Here is a 15,242-nt window from a genome sequence, read left to right on the forward strand (position 1 = left end):
AGCTCTCCTACAAGGACAGGCTGAGAGAGATGGGGCTGGAGAAGAGAAGGCTGTGAGGTGACCTGATAGCGGCCTTTCAGTATCTAAAGGGAAGCTCCAGGAAATAAGAGGATAGACTCTTTATAAGGGTCTGCTGTGATAGAACAAGGGCAAAGGGCTTCAAGCTCAAAGAGGGTAGGTTTAAGTTGGATATAAGGAAAAAGTCTTTTACAGTGAGGGTGGTGAGGCACTGGAACAGGTTGCCCAGAGATGTGGTTGATGCCGCGTCCCTGGAGACTTTCAAGGCCAGGCTGGATCGGGCACTGGGCAACCTGATCTAGCTGTGGTGTCAATGTTCGTTGCAGGGGAGTTGGACTGGATGACCTTCCGAGGTCCCTTCCATCTGTAAGGATTCTATAATTCTAGGAGACACACACTTCTTGTTGTAAAGGGTTATCTCTCCATACGCCTTTTTTGCTACTCTTTTGCTTTGGAGTTTCTTTGCTGCTTCTGTATTTCTCTTGCCATCTTCTTCATTCTTACATTTTTTTTTTAATGTTACAATTCAGTTTTCTTATACATATGCCTTAAACATGAAAGGTGTGCTTATGCTGTATATGTTTCTGAGCTTTCTGCATGTATGCTCACCTTATAATTTGAAAACAGCAAAACACGTGATCTGAGAAGCAATCTGGTATTTTACTGCAAGGGAGTATTTTCTGAGCACAGAAGTCAAGGGTGTATAATTGAAAATGCCCTTTAGAATAGATCCAGTCATTCTAATGCTTTGTTGCATGTATGAGTAAAATTATTTGCATGCATAAACGTTGACAGAGTTGAACTCGTTATCATCAAATCTGGTGTCAAAAGTTGACCTTGAACATTTTGCAGGAAAGATGATGATTGTCTTTTTAATTACTTAAATTCTGTTTTGCCTTTTTGGGAGAGCTATACACAACTCTAATTACTACCATTCGCATCAGGCTCTCTAATGTAACTCACAACGCTGAATGAACATAGTGTGATATAACTGCAGTATGCAGATGCAAGGGCATCCTTTCAGTTGAAGACTTTGATTATCACGTTCTTATCAGACAGTTGAGCTGGTACTGAAGTTGGCCAGCCGTCTGCTAAGCACTTCTGCGGAACTACAGAGTCATAGATGTGAAGAGATGGAAAGTGCATTAGATCATCCAGACCGTCGTCTTGCCAGGACATGTTTTCTGCTACATTTTTTTTTTTCTGCTGCGGTTTATGGCTAGAGAAACTCCAAGAACTTGGCCTTCAATCTCTGAGACTCTTTTCCACAAAACTTGATGGCACATTTTTTTCTTCGCCTGATATTTGGCCTAAATTTTTCCATTTCTTTGTTTTATCGCATTATTTCAAGTCTGTGGTCTCATCTTTCAGTAATTCGTAGCTCTGTGATGTTAACAGCCTGTAACTATGAGCAGAACAGAATTATGTGCTCTTGAATATTAAAGCATCGCTTACCCAAGTGCTGCACCTTCAGTTCTTTAGGATTTGGGAAAAATTTAATGGTTAAAGATAGCAGCTTGATTTAAAAAGCTAAGAGAATAATTTCTCAGAAGCTTATTTTATTATAATATAAGGGCAGTCTGCTCTGGTGTTACCTGAGAATTTGTTAAAGTTGCCTGAAAAGGCCACTTTCACTCTGAAATGGAAATGGTTTTGTGTAGGGGTGTTACGCCAGTGTAAATAAAGTGATTCTTAACTCTGTTTTGGCATTGAGGAGGTGAGCCTATGTAGGCACATCTGTAGATGCATTGCAGGGAAAAAGAATAAAATGACACTTTGCTATTAGTGACAAATACTGGAAGTTGTATTGTAGTTATCCGCATGTTTATTTTTCCCCATTTTCCATTACTCTCTGTTCTTCTCAAAACCACTTTCTAACTATTGTTTCTTTGTATAGTTCCATTCGTTTTGGTGGGATCTGGGGTTGCTTGTTTCTTGTTTGTTTCTCAGTGCTTGGTCTTTTCTATAAGAAGCCTTGGGTGCCCAAGCAGGGTCGGCTTCAACGTTTCCAACATCTTAACCACAAAGAGCTTGATCAACACCCCCCAAAATAAGCACTCCCTGACCATAATGAGGACAAATGGGCATTGTTCTTGCTGTCACCCTGTGGGAGAGAGGCCAGTTGCTGTGAGCTGGCCCGTGGCCACGCTGTCCTGACTCAGACCAGAGTTCCTCTGGTCATACCCCAGTGCCTTACCCAAACCTCCACTTTCTAAAGCATTGTAACTGTTTTTCATTTCAGAGTGCCCCAAATGATGAGAGAATTGCATTGCAACACTCCAGTGAAGAGGTTTTTGTTTGCTTTCCTTAAAGCCACCTAAGAAGCTCCATACAAGCTAGGGATGTTGAAGCGAGAGGTGAGGACAGGAATATTATAAGAGGTTAAGTTACTATTAGAGAGTGGATTGAAGGCATTTGGGGATTGGATTGTGTAACCGAATGGGGAAATGAATGAGAAACATGTAAATGGGTGGCTTAGTGTGATTGAGTAAGAGAAGATGCGAGTGGGCGGGTAATTAGACTGGCAAGTGAGAGAGGAGGTAGGAGTGGGTGAGTTGATGGGTAGGTATGTAGCAAAAAAGTTGAAGCTGCTTCATGGGCCGACTAACAGTACCTGGAGGAATGGCAAAACCAACAATCCCCAGGGCTTGCAGGCAGATTGGTGTGCTGGTGCAGGCATCATGGTGTGCCTGGGTAGAGAAGAGAGCTCCAAGGCCTCTCTTGCTTTCCAGCAGTCTGTGTCCAGCTGCACTGCCCAAATCTCAGTGTGTCTGTGCGTGCAGTGAACAGTTGTTTTTGCCTTAGTCAGGTGGTTGTATTTCATTGATGTTCGTGCAGGCATATGTGAGATGATCATTAGTTGATGGTGGTTTTGACTCTTAATATGACAGAGAAGCTAGGTGAACTCAACATACGCTTTAGCCTGTCTGGAGCATTGGCATTTGTAATGGTATCTCCAGTAGTTGCAATGATGTAGAGCTGTAGATGGAAGAAGTTACGTGGCAAATATTACTGAATCACAGAATGGTGGAGCTGGGAAGAGACCTCTGTGTCCATCTGGTCCAAAGCCTGCTCAAGGGGGGAAAACCCAGAGCTGTGCTCAGCCCCATGTCCAGCCGGGTTCAGAGGTCCCCGTGGAAGAGACCCCGCAGCCTCTGGATCTCTGTGCCAGGGCTTTGTCACCCGCACAGCACAGCAGTGTTGCCTGGTGTCCAGAAGGAGCCTCTGCTCCATCCTCTCTGTGCCCTCCCTTCAGGTATTTGGGGATGTGCTGGGATTCCCAGCTCTCTGAGCCTCCCTGTAAGGAGAGGCTGAGATTGGAGGTACAAAGATGGCAGACGTGCTCTATTTACGGGCCTAGCAAAAATATCAGCCTATCAGCATTTTCCAAACTTGGAAAACATTTCATTTTAATGAATGAAGCATGAAGTTGAAGTATTTTTAAATAATTATCAAACCTTGACCGACTACTTTAATTAGGTTTGTTTTTTTTCCTGTATCTGGTGTATTAGTTCACTATGCCTAATCTGTAATTGGTTTTAATTTACCATGGCAGAGTTTAAACCCTAGCTGTGACCTTTTCCAGTCGGATACAGTCAGGCTATTGTTGAAGGTAATTGCTGTACTATACTGTTAAGGTACACTGGATTGTGCGTGGTACATTTCAATATTTGCCGTAATAAAGCAAGTCCTTCTGAAGCCCAAACAGAGTTGAATGACTTTTGCAGCAAGTTACAGGCTTTATCTTAGCTGCCAAAAAGGTGTGTATTTGCTAAGGAATAACTAACACACCGTGTGGGACTGAAACATCCCCCTGGAGACCAGGCCCTGCAGGTCTTTGCATCAAGTAACCAGGCAAGGTGAGAGATTTGCCTTGCTGAACCTACTTCTTGGGGAACACCGCGCTGCTTTGCACGTGCTCTGACAGCAGGATGAAGGCCTGGCATGCCACCCAGCCTGCTGTACCAAACAGGGTTGCTCTGCCGTAGTGTTTTTTTTTTCATCTTGAACGTCTTTCACCTGTTGCAATCTAAATCTCCTCCAAAGCTGAAAGCAGAGCCACGCAAACTCCTGCATTACTCTGTTTAATCTTTTTTATCTGAGACAAATCCAGAAAGACGTTGCTGTACTAAGGCGGATGCTGTGCTGGTACAAGAACTCAAATCTCTTGCTCGTGTTCAAATGCCGTAGTAACTGTGCGAAGTAAAATGCAGAGGAATGTGTGGGTATGTTTAATGCAAGCCTGCTGGGTTGTAGATCTGTCAAAGCCCCACATTTGCATTACTTACATAAGCACAAATCCCTGTAGTGTTTACGCATGCTTTGTGTTCTAGGAACTGCAGGAATTGAATTGCTGGGGTGAAAATCCCCCTCTTCCTTGCCATCAGCGGGATTGCTTAGAAGCCGGTAAAACATTGACAGTTGCAGCCCTAACTAGAAGCTTGTTTGCACTTATGCTTGATATTAAAACTAACCACAGCAATCGTAAGAGCAGCAAGTGTCCTCTGTGGCAACACAGGTTGTCGTAAGGCTCTGAGAGTACGTAGGAAAGAAAACCTTGCTGTTTCCTTTCTGTTTAATTAGTTGTTTGTTTTTTCTCGGTGGCAAGGTTACAAAGCGTTCTCAATAAGCATGCTTCATCTGTTGCCATTTTTTTTTTCCATATGGGTGTGTGCTTCCTTTTCATTATGTTGTTTTTCTTTCTTTTTTTTTTTTTTTTTTCCCTTTTAGCATAGCCACTCCTTTCATTTTTAGACTGAGAAAAGAGCTGCCTCCTGAGCAGAAAAAAGGCTTCACAAGCACTGCGATTCCGATCATCCTAATCCCTTATTACCTGTAGGGGCGGTTGCTGGAAGCTACTACAGGGAAGGAGGCTTGCAGATTTTCCAAATTTTGGGACTGTGCGATGATGCAGCGTATTTTAGACGCTACGGAGAATGTTCAGAACAACACGGTGGAAAGGTGCGTTGCTCGGCAGTACGTCCCTTTGGCTTGGCTTACTCGACTCTAATTCTGCCCCATAGAGCTCAGGGCCTTTGAAGCTATCATCTTGAACACAAAATTGGAATAGCTTGCCTGAAGTCTATGCATTATCTTAATTGTTTCCCGCTGTTGTAAAATAGACCTTATTTCAGGAGATATTATCTCTTGATACTTCCAGTGCTGCGCTTTTTCTGTTTGGTAAAGGGACGTACTCAGGAGAAAGTGAAGGGAAACACTCAATCTCAGAAAAAAAGAACAGCATTAATTACTTTGTATTGAGTGTAATGCTGAGATAGCGTCTGTAGGAAGATGGCCAGACGGCTTAAACAAGAAGTAAGAATATTTTTAGCAGGGTGAAGCTGCTTAAAATGCTGAAATGGGAGCAGGGCGAGGAGGGTGGTTTTGAGGGGAAAAAAAGAAAAAAAAAAATTGAAAAAGTCGCTCATCCCCTCCCTTGTGATTCTCTGGTTTTGTCTGAATTTCTTCATTTTTCTCCCTGTGATCAGTCACGTGTCCTGGTTGGGTTTGCTGCCTTAAGACAGTAGCTACATGCAAGGGGTATCTTATTTTCCTAATTTTAGAAATAGATGGGTGTAATAATAACATCTTCATAGTGCTTCCTGCCCTGGAACACTTGTCACGCTGCATTAGGGTTCACAGCTCCCTGTTACATGTTGCTTTTCTGTGGATGGAGACTCCAGCGTGTGGGCTTCTTAGGTTACAGGTGTGGTCTGAAAGATTGTTCAGAGCAGCTGATTTTTTTTATTGCCAGCAATAGGATTTTGCCACTCCTCTGTCTTGCTTGGTCTGGTAGAACCAGTCTATTTGTTAGAGAATAATTTGTCTGCTTAAAAAAACAGTCCCTTGACTAGAAGAAATGCTAAGCAGCTAACACAGTAAGAGATTTACTTAGCTTCTTCCTCTGGTGGCTCAGGAGATGCTGCAAGCTGAAGGGATCTGATCTGAAAGCACACGTACAGACCAAATCATACATCCCAAGGTTTGAGATTCTGTCAGAAATGGTGTCTTAAGTGGTACACCCATTAAAATGTGCATACAGTCACTGTCATACAGCCCTTCGTAATAGGAAGGCGACCTTCTCTCTTGAGTAAAGTTAATAAAATTGTGTCAAAGAGTGGGATAACTGTGATATGGAATAACAGGAGATTAACCTTTCCAGTCTCAGAATCTGTAACCGAGGTATTGCAGCAGAAAGGTGAAGCGGCTGGACGTGCTGCAAGCGCAAATTGGGAAAGGGGCTGTGAAGAACCCATTTTGCCACGCGTAAGAAAGTGGACTTCTGAGCTGCTCGAGTTTTTCAGATGTGTTTGCTTCTGTTGCTCACATGTGCTGCCTAATGAATTTCCATTTTGAGCGTGTAGCTCAAGAAGATGAGGTTTTTCAAAGCGCTGGGCAGCAGACAGCACCTACGTGCTTCATTCCAGCTCGTGGTGACACCTTCTGGATACTGAGAAATGGGAAAATCTCACCTGTCGTGTGGATAATTGGTTGAAAGTTGAATTTTTTTTTTTTCCAGAACCTAGTGTGCATAGTAGTACAAGAAAATGGGCCGGATCTGCTGTCTCCCACTCTTAGTAACATTATAAAATATTTTCTTTACAAATTGCTTTTCAAACACGAACGCGCAAATTCGAATACGCTCTGAAAATCTGACCTGTGCTTGTATCTGCGTGTTTGGAAGAAGCCCATAAAACTATTTCCGTATTCTTTTCAGTAAATCTCCAGTTTATTATTCTGAGAAAATTTGGTGCATCTGCTGTGCGCAGCGATCTGGCTTTCTGATCTGCAGATGCGCAGCCTTGCATATCTTGTCAGATCAGCGTAGCAACCGCTTTTACAAAGTACATGACAATGTACAACCTCCTATCTGAGAACCAGATCAGACTAAAATTGGGACTTGGTCCAAAAAATAAAATACTGCAATCAATCTACTCCCGTGTCAGCGTTCAGATTCATTTCTGTTACATACACGGCTGGGAATGAGAGTGGGAAATACACGCTACCATCCAGAAACAGATTCCTGAGTCATGGAAGATGGCTGAGATGGGCGTTGTTAATACGAGTCGCTTAAAGGCTCCCGTTTTTGCAGATGCCTTCTGGTCTGACAGACGCTGAAGACAGTGTTCTAAGCCTGCATGACACTAAGGAAGTCACTGCGTGACAATCCGGATGCCATGTGACTTCCCTGTTTACAAGTCAGCTCAGCTGTAAATATACATACGTGAAGCAGCAGCAGCAGAATTATCTGCTGCTGTCATAACATCCTCAGTCTGTGTGGTCGTCAGCCTTCCACCTCCCCCTTGATACCAGTGGGGATTTGCAGCGTTCAGTCCCTGGAAGAGTGTATTTAAGTGCTGATGAGTTCAGACTGCCTTGACCTCTTGCTTAAGAGCACGTGTTTTCCTTCCCGTCTGCCTGCTTGCCGCTATTCTTGGCTGCTGGCCGGCACCTCTGCTGTCCACGGGCACGTGGCGCGTGGGCAGGTGGTCTTCTCCTCACCCGTGTCCTGCGTGCTTGCCGCTTAACCCCGTCCTTTCCCTTTCCCCAGCCTCAGCCACCATCTCTGCAATGGGCTTGGTGCAAGCTAATGAGTCAGCAGCATTCCAGCAGGGAGGATCCACGGCACTGAGAGCCGGCTGCCGTGGCTGTGGGCAGCGCTCAGGTGCGTAGCGTTGTGCTGCGTAGCGCAGGGTCGCTTTGGGGTTACAGCAGTAACTCTGCCAGAACAAATCGTGTTCTAGAAGTGGTCTCGGTGCCCTTTTCTGGGCAAAGCCGCTTGCTAGTGTCTAATCTGCACCTTAAAGCTCTGCTTGGTAAAGCCAAATTCTGCCTGCCTGAGGGTGGAGACACCAGCATCGAAACATCTTTCTTGATAAAGAGCAGTGGAACCTTCCACATCCACAGTCAGAGTAAAAAGCCTTAGAAAGGCTTTATTCCCTTTTCTAGTTCTCATTACGCTATGGATGTGCGGCGGACTGCACGGGTGGCATTTGGCACTGGTACGAAGACAGAATGACTTCACACATGTGCCCATACCTGTTTACGAGTGCACAGCGATAGGGCTCAGTTGCTGGCACACGAGTGATGCTTCGGAGACACCTCATGGTTCGTGCCCACGAGGCTGGCAGGTCCATCAGGAGTTTTCCAGGAGTATCCCAGTGTTGTGGAATGGTAGCTGCAGGCCAAGTACAGCGCCTGGCCTGACAGGAGGCATAGGTGCTATCCTTAGGCAAATAATTTTAGTTTTAAGCGTCGTGAGAGGAGCGATACTGCTCTGCAGGTGCTGCTGTGTTGACTGGGTCTCTACTGAGTGTTTTCTGCGTTATTTTTCACACGGAAGGCAAAACAAATATGAATAAGTAATAGTGCGGAGGTGAAAAGCACTTCCACGCTCTTGCAGTGAACATCTCAGAACTTGTGAGAGTGAATTGGGATGCAAAGAAACCAGCATTTTTTCATGCAGCTGCAATCTGATGCAGAAGAAAATCATTAGGCCTGGGGCCAGTAAGTTCTTATGAGTGTGATAACGCTTATTGCTTACATTTTCCATATAAATTCATCAAATCATCACTGAATGGCATGAGTCGGAAGGGACGTTAAAGATAGTCACATTCCAACCTCCGAATTTGAGTATCAAGATGACGTATTTACTCATTAAGCTTTTTTATTATTTTTAATCAGAATTTTTCGTTGTGTTTTGTCATATCTTGGTAGTAAATAGTGAATTGTTCTTCTGTGGGAGTAGAGGAGAACATACATCTTGAGCCAAAACGCTGCAGCACCTAAGAAAATTGGGCTTCTGTTTTTAATTGCCAACTTCTTTCTCTTTCCTGTCAGCCTTGATTTAAAGGGAGAAAAAAATCAACAAGCCCATTGTGATGTTTTTGATTAGGTTTCAACAGAGATAATAAAAGTATAGTGTCCTTTTGTGAAAGGAGTTTTTAATTATTGTTAATTGTACTTGCGAGCTTCGTTTCTGAAGGGAAACGGAGGTGACCTCATTCCAAAAGTTGTCGGTCTCATGCTAGTGTCATTCACCGCCTGGAAAAGATGTTGTTCTTTTGTTTCTTTTTGCTTTTCTTAATGAGGAACTGTCAGCTGGCCTGATGGTCCCTGCAGCTTTGGAAACACTTTCCAAACTCACTTTCAGTAGCTTTCTTGTTTCTGAAATGTTCATCTTAAACTACAGAGCCGAATTATGTCAGAGGAGGGCAGGAACAGTAGAGGATTTCAGACGTGTGGTCAGTCTGTCTGCTCAATAACATCTCTGACAGCAACAAGTAGGAAGGATTTGGGGGGAGGTTATGGAGTTCTTATAAAGGACAACTGCAGAGATTTGAGCAGTCTTGTGCCTTGTTTTTTCATACAAATGAATGCTCTTGAATGTTTTCATTATTCATCCAAAAATCTGATCTGTGAACCCTGAGAAGGCTTTGGTATTCTTGTGACATTGAGATCCACACTTGACCTGTGCTTACAAATGCACTGAGTATTCCCCCACCCTTCAGGCTGTGAATCATGCAGGGCTGTGGAGCTCTGTGTGTTCGTGCACGTTGCTGGTCTCAGTGCATTAGACAAGTGTCCAGTTGGGTCTGTATTACAAATAGCTAAATATATATGTCATTTTAGTTCATTGTATGTTTCCTTACATTAGGAGAAGGATGGGCAGGAGTGTTTTTTCTCTCTTTTAGTAGTTCTTTATTTCATACACTGTTTCCTTGTTTCATCTTACATGAACCCTGTCTAAATACCCCCAAATTTTCCAGTTACGTTTCAGTTAATCCAGTGCAGTCTGCTATATATCTCAGCCTTGCTGGAAGTCCCCATTTCTTATCAGTACCTCCATACTCTCTCATAAGGTTACTATGGCAAGCTCGGCTGGCGAGATGATCCAGCCTTTGTTGCCCATTGTACAGCAATGCATAGAGTCAGATTTTCACAACCTTTGTCTTTTAACACCAAACGCCGAGTGAGATCATTATCATTGAGTTTCCTGAAGCCCTGGGCTGGGATCTTTGCTCAGTTATTGCTCAAGCAAACTCTTGCTGACTTTAATCAGGCTGTTTCTTTTCTGTCACAGATGTTTATTTAAAGCTGCTGGTTCCTCCTCAGCACCAAAACTTGGAGATAAAGAGCAAGGTGCCAGCGGGTCCCTCTGCAAGGGAATGAGTGTTCCACTGTTCAGTTTTCTCACAGTGGCCTGGAGAAATCTGTAAGGTCAGTGAGTTACATTCAATGGATCTCATCCCTACTTTGCTAAATTTAGCATTGTGAACCACAGTCTGGAGCACCTAGTTCATCTCATCCCTTTGCTTTCTGCTGCCCATTATAAGACAGGTTCTGGGTCTCGGTGGTACGAGATGTTAGGGCTGTCAGAAAAGGTTTTTATACTGTGGCATCCAACATTTCATTTGGGCAGCAGGAGCAGAAGTTCTCCTGAAGGAAGGAGGACACGTTGCAGTTAGAACGCTGAACTCTGGTCACCTTACACCAACTTGATTCTATCCTCCATTTTGCCATCTGTAGCACGGGGTTGGGGACCTTTGTGTATCAGCACGAGGTATGCACTTCATCACAGTGAACAGAAAAGTCTTGTCCCTCGTTCTCACAAACTGTTGCAGAAATTGTAGCTTACGAGGTATTTCTTGAATCATCAGACTACCTGTTGTGTGGTTTGACTTCCAGATTCTGAAAGGGAATGGATGAGCTGCTTCTACCTACTGACATTAAAGGCAATTCAGAAACACAGTTACCCTGTCTGGAAGCGATGCGGAGAGATTAACACTAAACTGCCCAGAGGTGAACAAGGAGCAAAGCTGTATCCTGAGTTGAGACAGAAGATCTCTTTTCCCTACTAAGGAATATTATCAAGCGCTGGAGAAAAAGCAAGCATGGATGTTGTGGTGGCAGATGCAGCACTGTGGGAGAGCAGGTTTCTTCTCATCTTTCACATCTTTACAGCTCCCTGCGTTGCTTTTTAACTGTGGGCACGGGACGCATACACTTCATGTAGGCAAAACTTGATTAAAAAGAGAAAACAACTTAAAGCTGCCCCGGGGCAAAAATAAATGGCAGCAGGAATACCAAAGGATTGAGCAACCTGGACATGTTGTTTCTTTTAAGGATTCTGACTATAAATGACGTCACTTAGATAGTTGGGATGTTTGTGAGCACTACAGGGCTTGGAAAGGGAAAGCCGGTCGGAAAAACACTGGGAAGCTGAACAATTTGTTATGTTCATGACTCCGTGGTAGTTAATGGGGGGAGCTATTACTCATGCGCTGTCACTGCACATCTAGAAAATTCCTCTGGGTTTCAAAAACTGGCAGGAAAAAGTAGTTTCCTAAAAACCACTGAATTAATTAGACAAAGCCTATTGCTCAGGAGTCCCGGACAGGAAGGGTCAGAGGTGGAGTTGTGTACGACTCACAGTGTTGGAAAAATTCCCTGCGACATGTTCCAAAGAGCAGAAAGTCCTGGGGGGAATTAGTGGTGCAGAAGGCAGGCTTAGCATCTCTCTTTCATAATGCACTACTGCCGATCTGGGGAGAAAAGAGCTTGATTGGATTGTAGCAAATCCTTTCTTTTCCATTCCCTTACCCCCATAAATATCTGGAACTGAGGTGCAGAGCTCCTAAAGAGATGGGGTTTGAGGAAAGGGTGTCTTACTCGTGGGCAATAGCACAAGGCAGTGCATCAGGAATGCTGAAACTGGAACTTAGGGACATAGTCTTACAGAAAAGAAAAAAGCATTCGTTTCTTTCATCTTCATTATACAGCTTTGTGTCTTCAGTTTTATAATTCACGTCTGTCAGTGTTCTGACCTCCTGCTTTGTATGCGAGGGTTATTTTATAGGTTTGAACAGTGCAGTTGGCGTGTTTACTTTGGTTATTTTAGTTACTTCAACCCATCCCGTCTCATCTGTACAGGATACGCATTATCCTCATCTTAACTGGAAACTTAATACCCATTTTATGGCCCGTGAAAGCAGGATGAGTGCTGTTTCAGTTGGATGTTTTACAGCTCAGTGTAAGCACAGGCCTGACTCAGTCTGGAAACGCAAGTGAATGTGTTCTCCAGCAAACTCCTGACACACCTCCTCTCTTGCAGAGAGTGCTGATGGTTCATTGGGTCTATAAAGGGTGTCTGAGGTACGGCACAATGATGAATAACAGAGTCAGCAAGACACTGGAACAGTTCTGCTGCAAGTTTGTTGTGTATTACAGTACCTAAAACATAATTGTGTTCATTCCTCCATTTATTTCAGTGCTGTGCATCGATTTTGCATCCATTCTGCTTTCTCTGTGTTCCTGTCCTTGCAATTACATCCAGAATTGTTCTATTTACTCTCTTTTTTCCCATCCACAAACTTTCATCCAGAGTATTACCAGTTTCACGCAGACAGAGATAACAGCAGCAGGGGTGTATTTTTAGCTTCACATCATTAGCTGTGTACATGGAGCATGCACGCTTTTTTGAAACAGGCAGTACTGAGAAGCTTCTGAATTTCCTGGAAAGCACGTAGATGTCGAGCTTTATGTCCTTGGATTTTTGCTCTTGGTTGTGGAACTCACTGTCTGGGCCAGAATTAGGAAATACTTCCTACATCTGCTGTGAAAAAGTGCTGGATCACAGAATAGCTCAGTTTTCACTGCAGTAGAAAGGGAACTTTGAACCATGACTGCAGCGGTCAGGGCAACACTTCTGGACTTAGCAGGATAGCAGGGGTGTGATGTAATTCTCATTATTTTGGACTCAAAACAATCAGGATAGAGGGAGGCACTTCCAAGAAACCTCGTTTGTGATGTGTTAAGCAAGCGTTGGGGCACCAGTAATTCCAGGCACCTGTGTATGTGGGCAGCAAGCACAGGAATGCTCAGATGAGCTCTGAGAGGGCTTCTCAGGGTGCCAGGAGTAGCGTGGCCACTTTAAGACTCGTGGTGTTGTGCTGAATCTCCACTGCTTCCATATTTTGGGGTGGACAGAGGGTGTAGCAGAATGCTGTAGTGGTACAAAACAGCTCTCCTGCTTTCAGGGTAGGAGCTCCTGTGGCAAGACTGCTGCCTCCTTACCACCTTGTTAGGGAAGGAGCTCTAGTGTCAGCATTGCTTTTGTCGTATCATACAATCATCAAAGTTGGAAAAGACCTCTAAGATCATGTAGTGTAACCGTCAAGCCATCCCCACCATGCCCACTAACCATGTCCCTCAGTGCTACATCTGCCCTTTCCTTGAACACCTCCAGGGATGGTGACTCCCCCACCTCCCTGGGCAGCCTGTTCCAGTGCGTCACTTCTCTTTCTGAGAAGAAATTGTTCCTAATATCCAACCTGAGTGGTGGGTTCCAGGCTCTTTCAGGGGACTTGCCTGATGTTTATGCTGATGGTTGTTTTTTTTTGGTTGTTTTTTTTTTTTGCCTAAGTGTGGGTTGTAGTTGAGTCTAGATAAGAATCGCTCCAGCTGGGACACCTTTAATCATGAGCAGCAGGTCACACCAGGCTCTCATATGTTGACACCCAAGCAACGACTTGGGTTTTATCACTCCAGGCTTCTGCGTTCTGCCAACATACAGGCAGAATAAAAAAACAATAATCTGACTCTTAACTCCCTGTTTTCTCCTTCTCCCTTTAAATCCCTTACCCTGGAGTGTGTGCTGGGGGGAGAGGACTGGCGGGTGGCACGGTGACAGGCCACATGTCTGGCACCCAGCGAGGGGTGCTCGCCATGCAGCCGTCTACACAGACACTCATGTCGTGCTGCTCCATGCTGAGTCACACATTAAGCAGAAAGGCTGTGGGCTTCCTGAAGCTCCCGTCATCTGTATTTTGCGCCAGTAAAAAGTTTTGGCTTGCTGCTGATAGAAACCTAACTTAATTTCGCCATTAAAGAGGGCTTAATATAGTCTACTAATGTTATCATTGTTCGCCTGATTTCCCTTCTTTACTGATTGTGTCTCTTTCCCTGTTTTCTCTCTGTGCTGAAAGGAAGCTGCTAAAGCAGCCAGCATTGCTGAGAGGCAAACCATGCCTCTGGAGGATGCTGTTCTGTGTTTGCTCCAGAACGTGGGCACTTTGCTCAGTCTGGTAGCTCAGCCCCACACCACGCCAAGTTGTCCTCCTGTCACCTGCTGTGCACTTGGAGTTTGTATGCAGATCTATGTGCGTACTACATTCAGATTTCTATCAGGTCTTACTTTTGAAGACTACCTTCTCCTTTTTTCTCCTCTTTTCTTACATCTTATTTTGCCAGGCCCTTTTCTGCAGCTGACGTTACATAGCACATACTTACTTGCCCCGGTCATCACTTTGACTGTTAGATCCTTTTAACCTTCACAGTTGCTACAGTAGACAATTGTGGGGATAATTTAGGATGAATTTACTTGGCCAGTATTAAAACCACAAAGAAATCCAGAGTGATTCTGTGCAAAAGGAATCTCTTGATGAAATTTTTTGCAAGGAGCTGAAAGGGGAATACATTGTGAAAGCCCAGTCCAGCTGCAAGGCAGTGGCCTTGGGGACAGCATCGCGGGCTGGCAGCTGCACATGTCATGTCAAACCCGTTCTAACCACTGCACAGTGAGTGCAGAACGGTCGGCATTGCTGAGCAGGGAGTAGACCTTGCCGACAGATGCTTTCTGCTATTTATGTTGCACATTATCTCAGTGAGTTTCGTGTCTTCAGTGCAGTACGGTTCTCTGTGTTCAAGTCCCCTTGTCTCATCGTGTCTCAGAAATTGAATTGAATTTGCAAATTATTACAGATTGGCATTAGGATGCCTGTTAGCAGATCAGACTAAATGAAATACGTGCCATGAAGTAAATGAGCTCATTTAGTAATTGATGAATTAATTTAATTATCTCTCAATTACAGATAGGAGAATTCAAATGCGGGCTGAATAAAGACCTAACTCTTCTTCAATAAGTCACCAGGATTGTTTTGTTTTCTTCCGTCATTGTTTATTGTTCCTTGGTCTGATAATGGCCACATTTTTACAAGTAGTATGTTGCACCATTCATTTAAGACCACTTCTAGGCTAGCTTCTATATCCCGAATTCATTTGAAACTTCACAGTCTCTTGTCACTTTTTCTTAGCACTAATTCTCCATCCTTTTTTTCACTGGTCAAACATTCAACACAGTGACGTTGTGCAGGTTGAAATTCTATCCTGACGCGGCGTCCCTAATTTTGGTGATCTCTGCTAATCATATTCTTAATGCATTC

General features: G+C 44.1%; 1 long non-coding RNA gene across 1 annotated transcript in view; it reads left to right on the top strand.

Annotated features, from left to right (window-relative positions):
- The window catches only part of LOC110392239, a 144,012-nt gene that overhangs the window by 112,721 nt on the left and 16,049 nt on the right, over nucleotides 1-15,242 (top strand). The window contains exons 10-13 of the long non-coding RNA XR_002434273.1: nucleotides 2,261-2,375; nucleotides 4,750-4,980; nucleotides 10,103-10,239; nucleotides 10,708-10,954. This is a non-coding gene — a long non-coding RNA (uncharacterized LOC110392239). The remainder of the gene's footprint in view (nucleotides 1-2,260; nucleotides 2,376-4,749; nucleotides 4,981-10,102; nucleotides 10,240-10,707; nucleotides 10,955-15,242) is intronic.

Source organism: Numida meleagris, chromosome 1, assembly GCF_002078875.1.
Source record: "Numida meleagris isolate 19003 breed g44 Domestic line chromosome 1, NumMel1.0, whole genome shotgun sequence".
In the NCBI taxonomy this organism is placed as follows: domain Eukaryota; kingdom Metazoa; phylum Chordata; class Aves; order Galliformes; family Numididae; genus Numida; species Numida meleagris.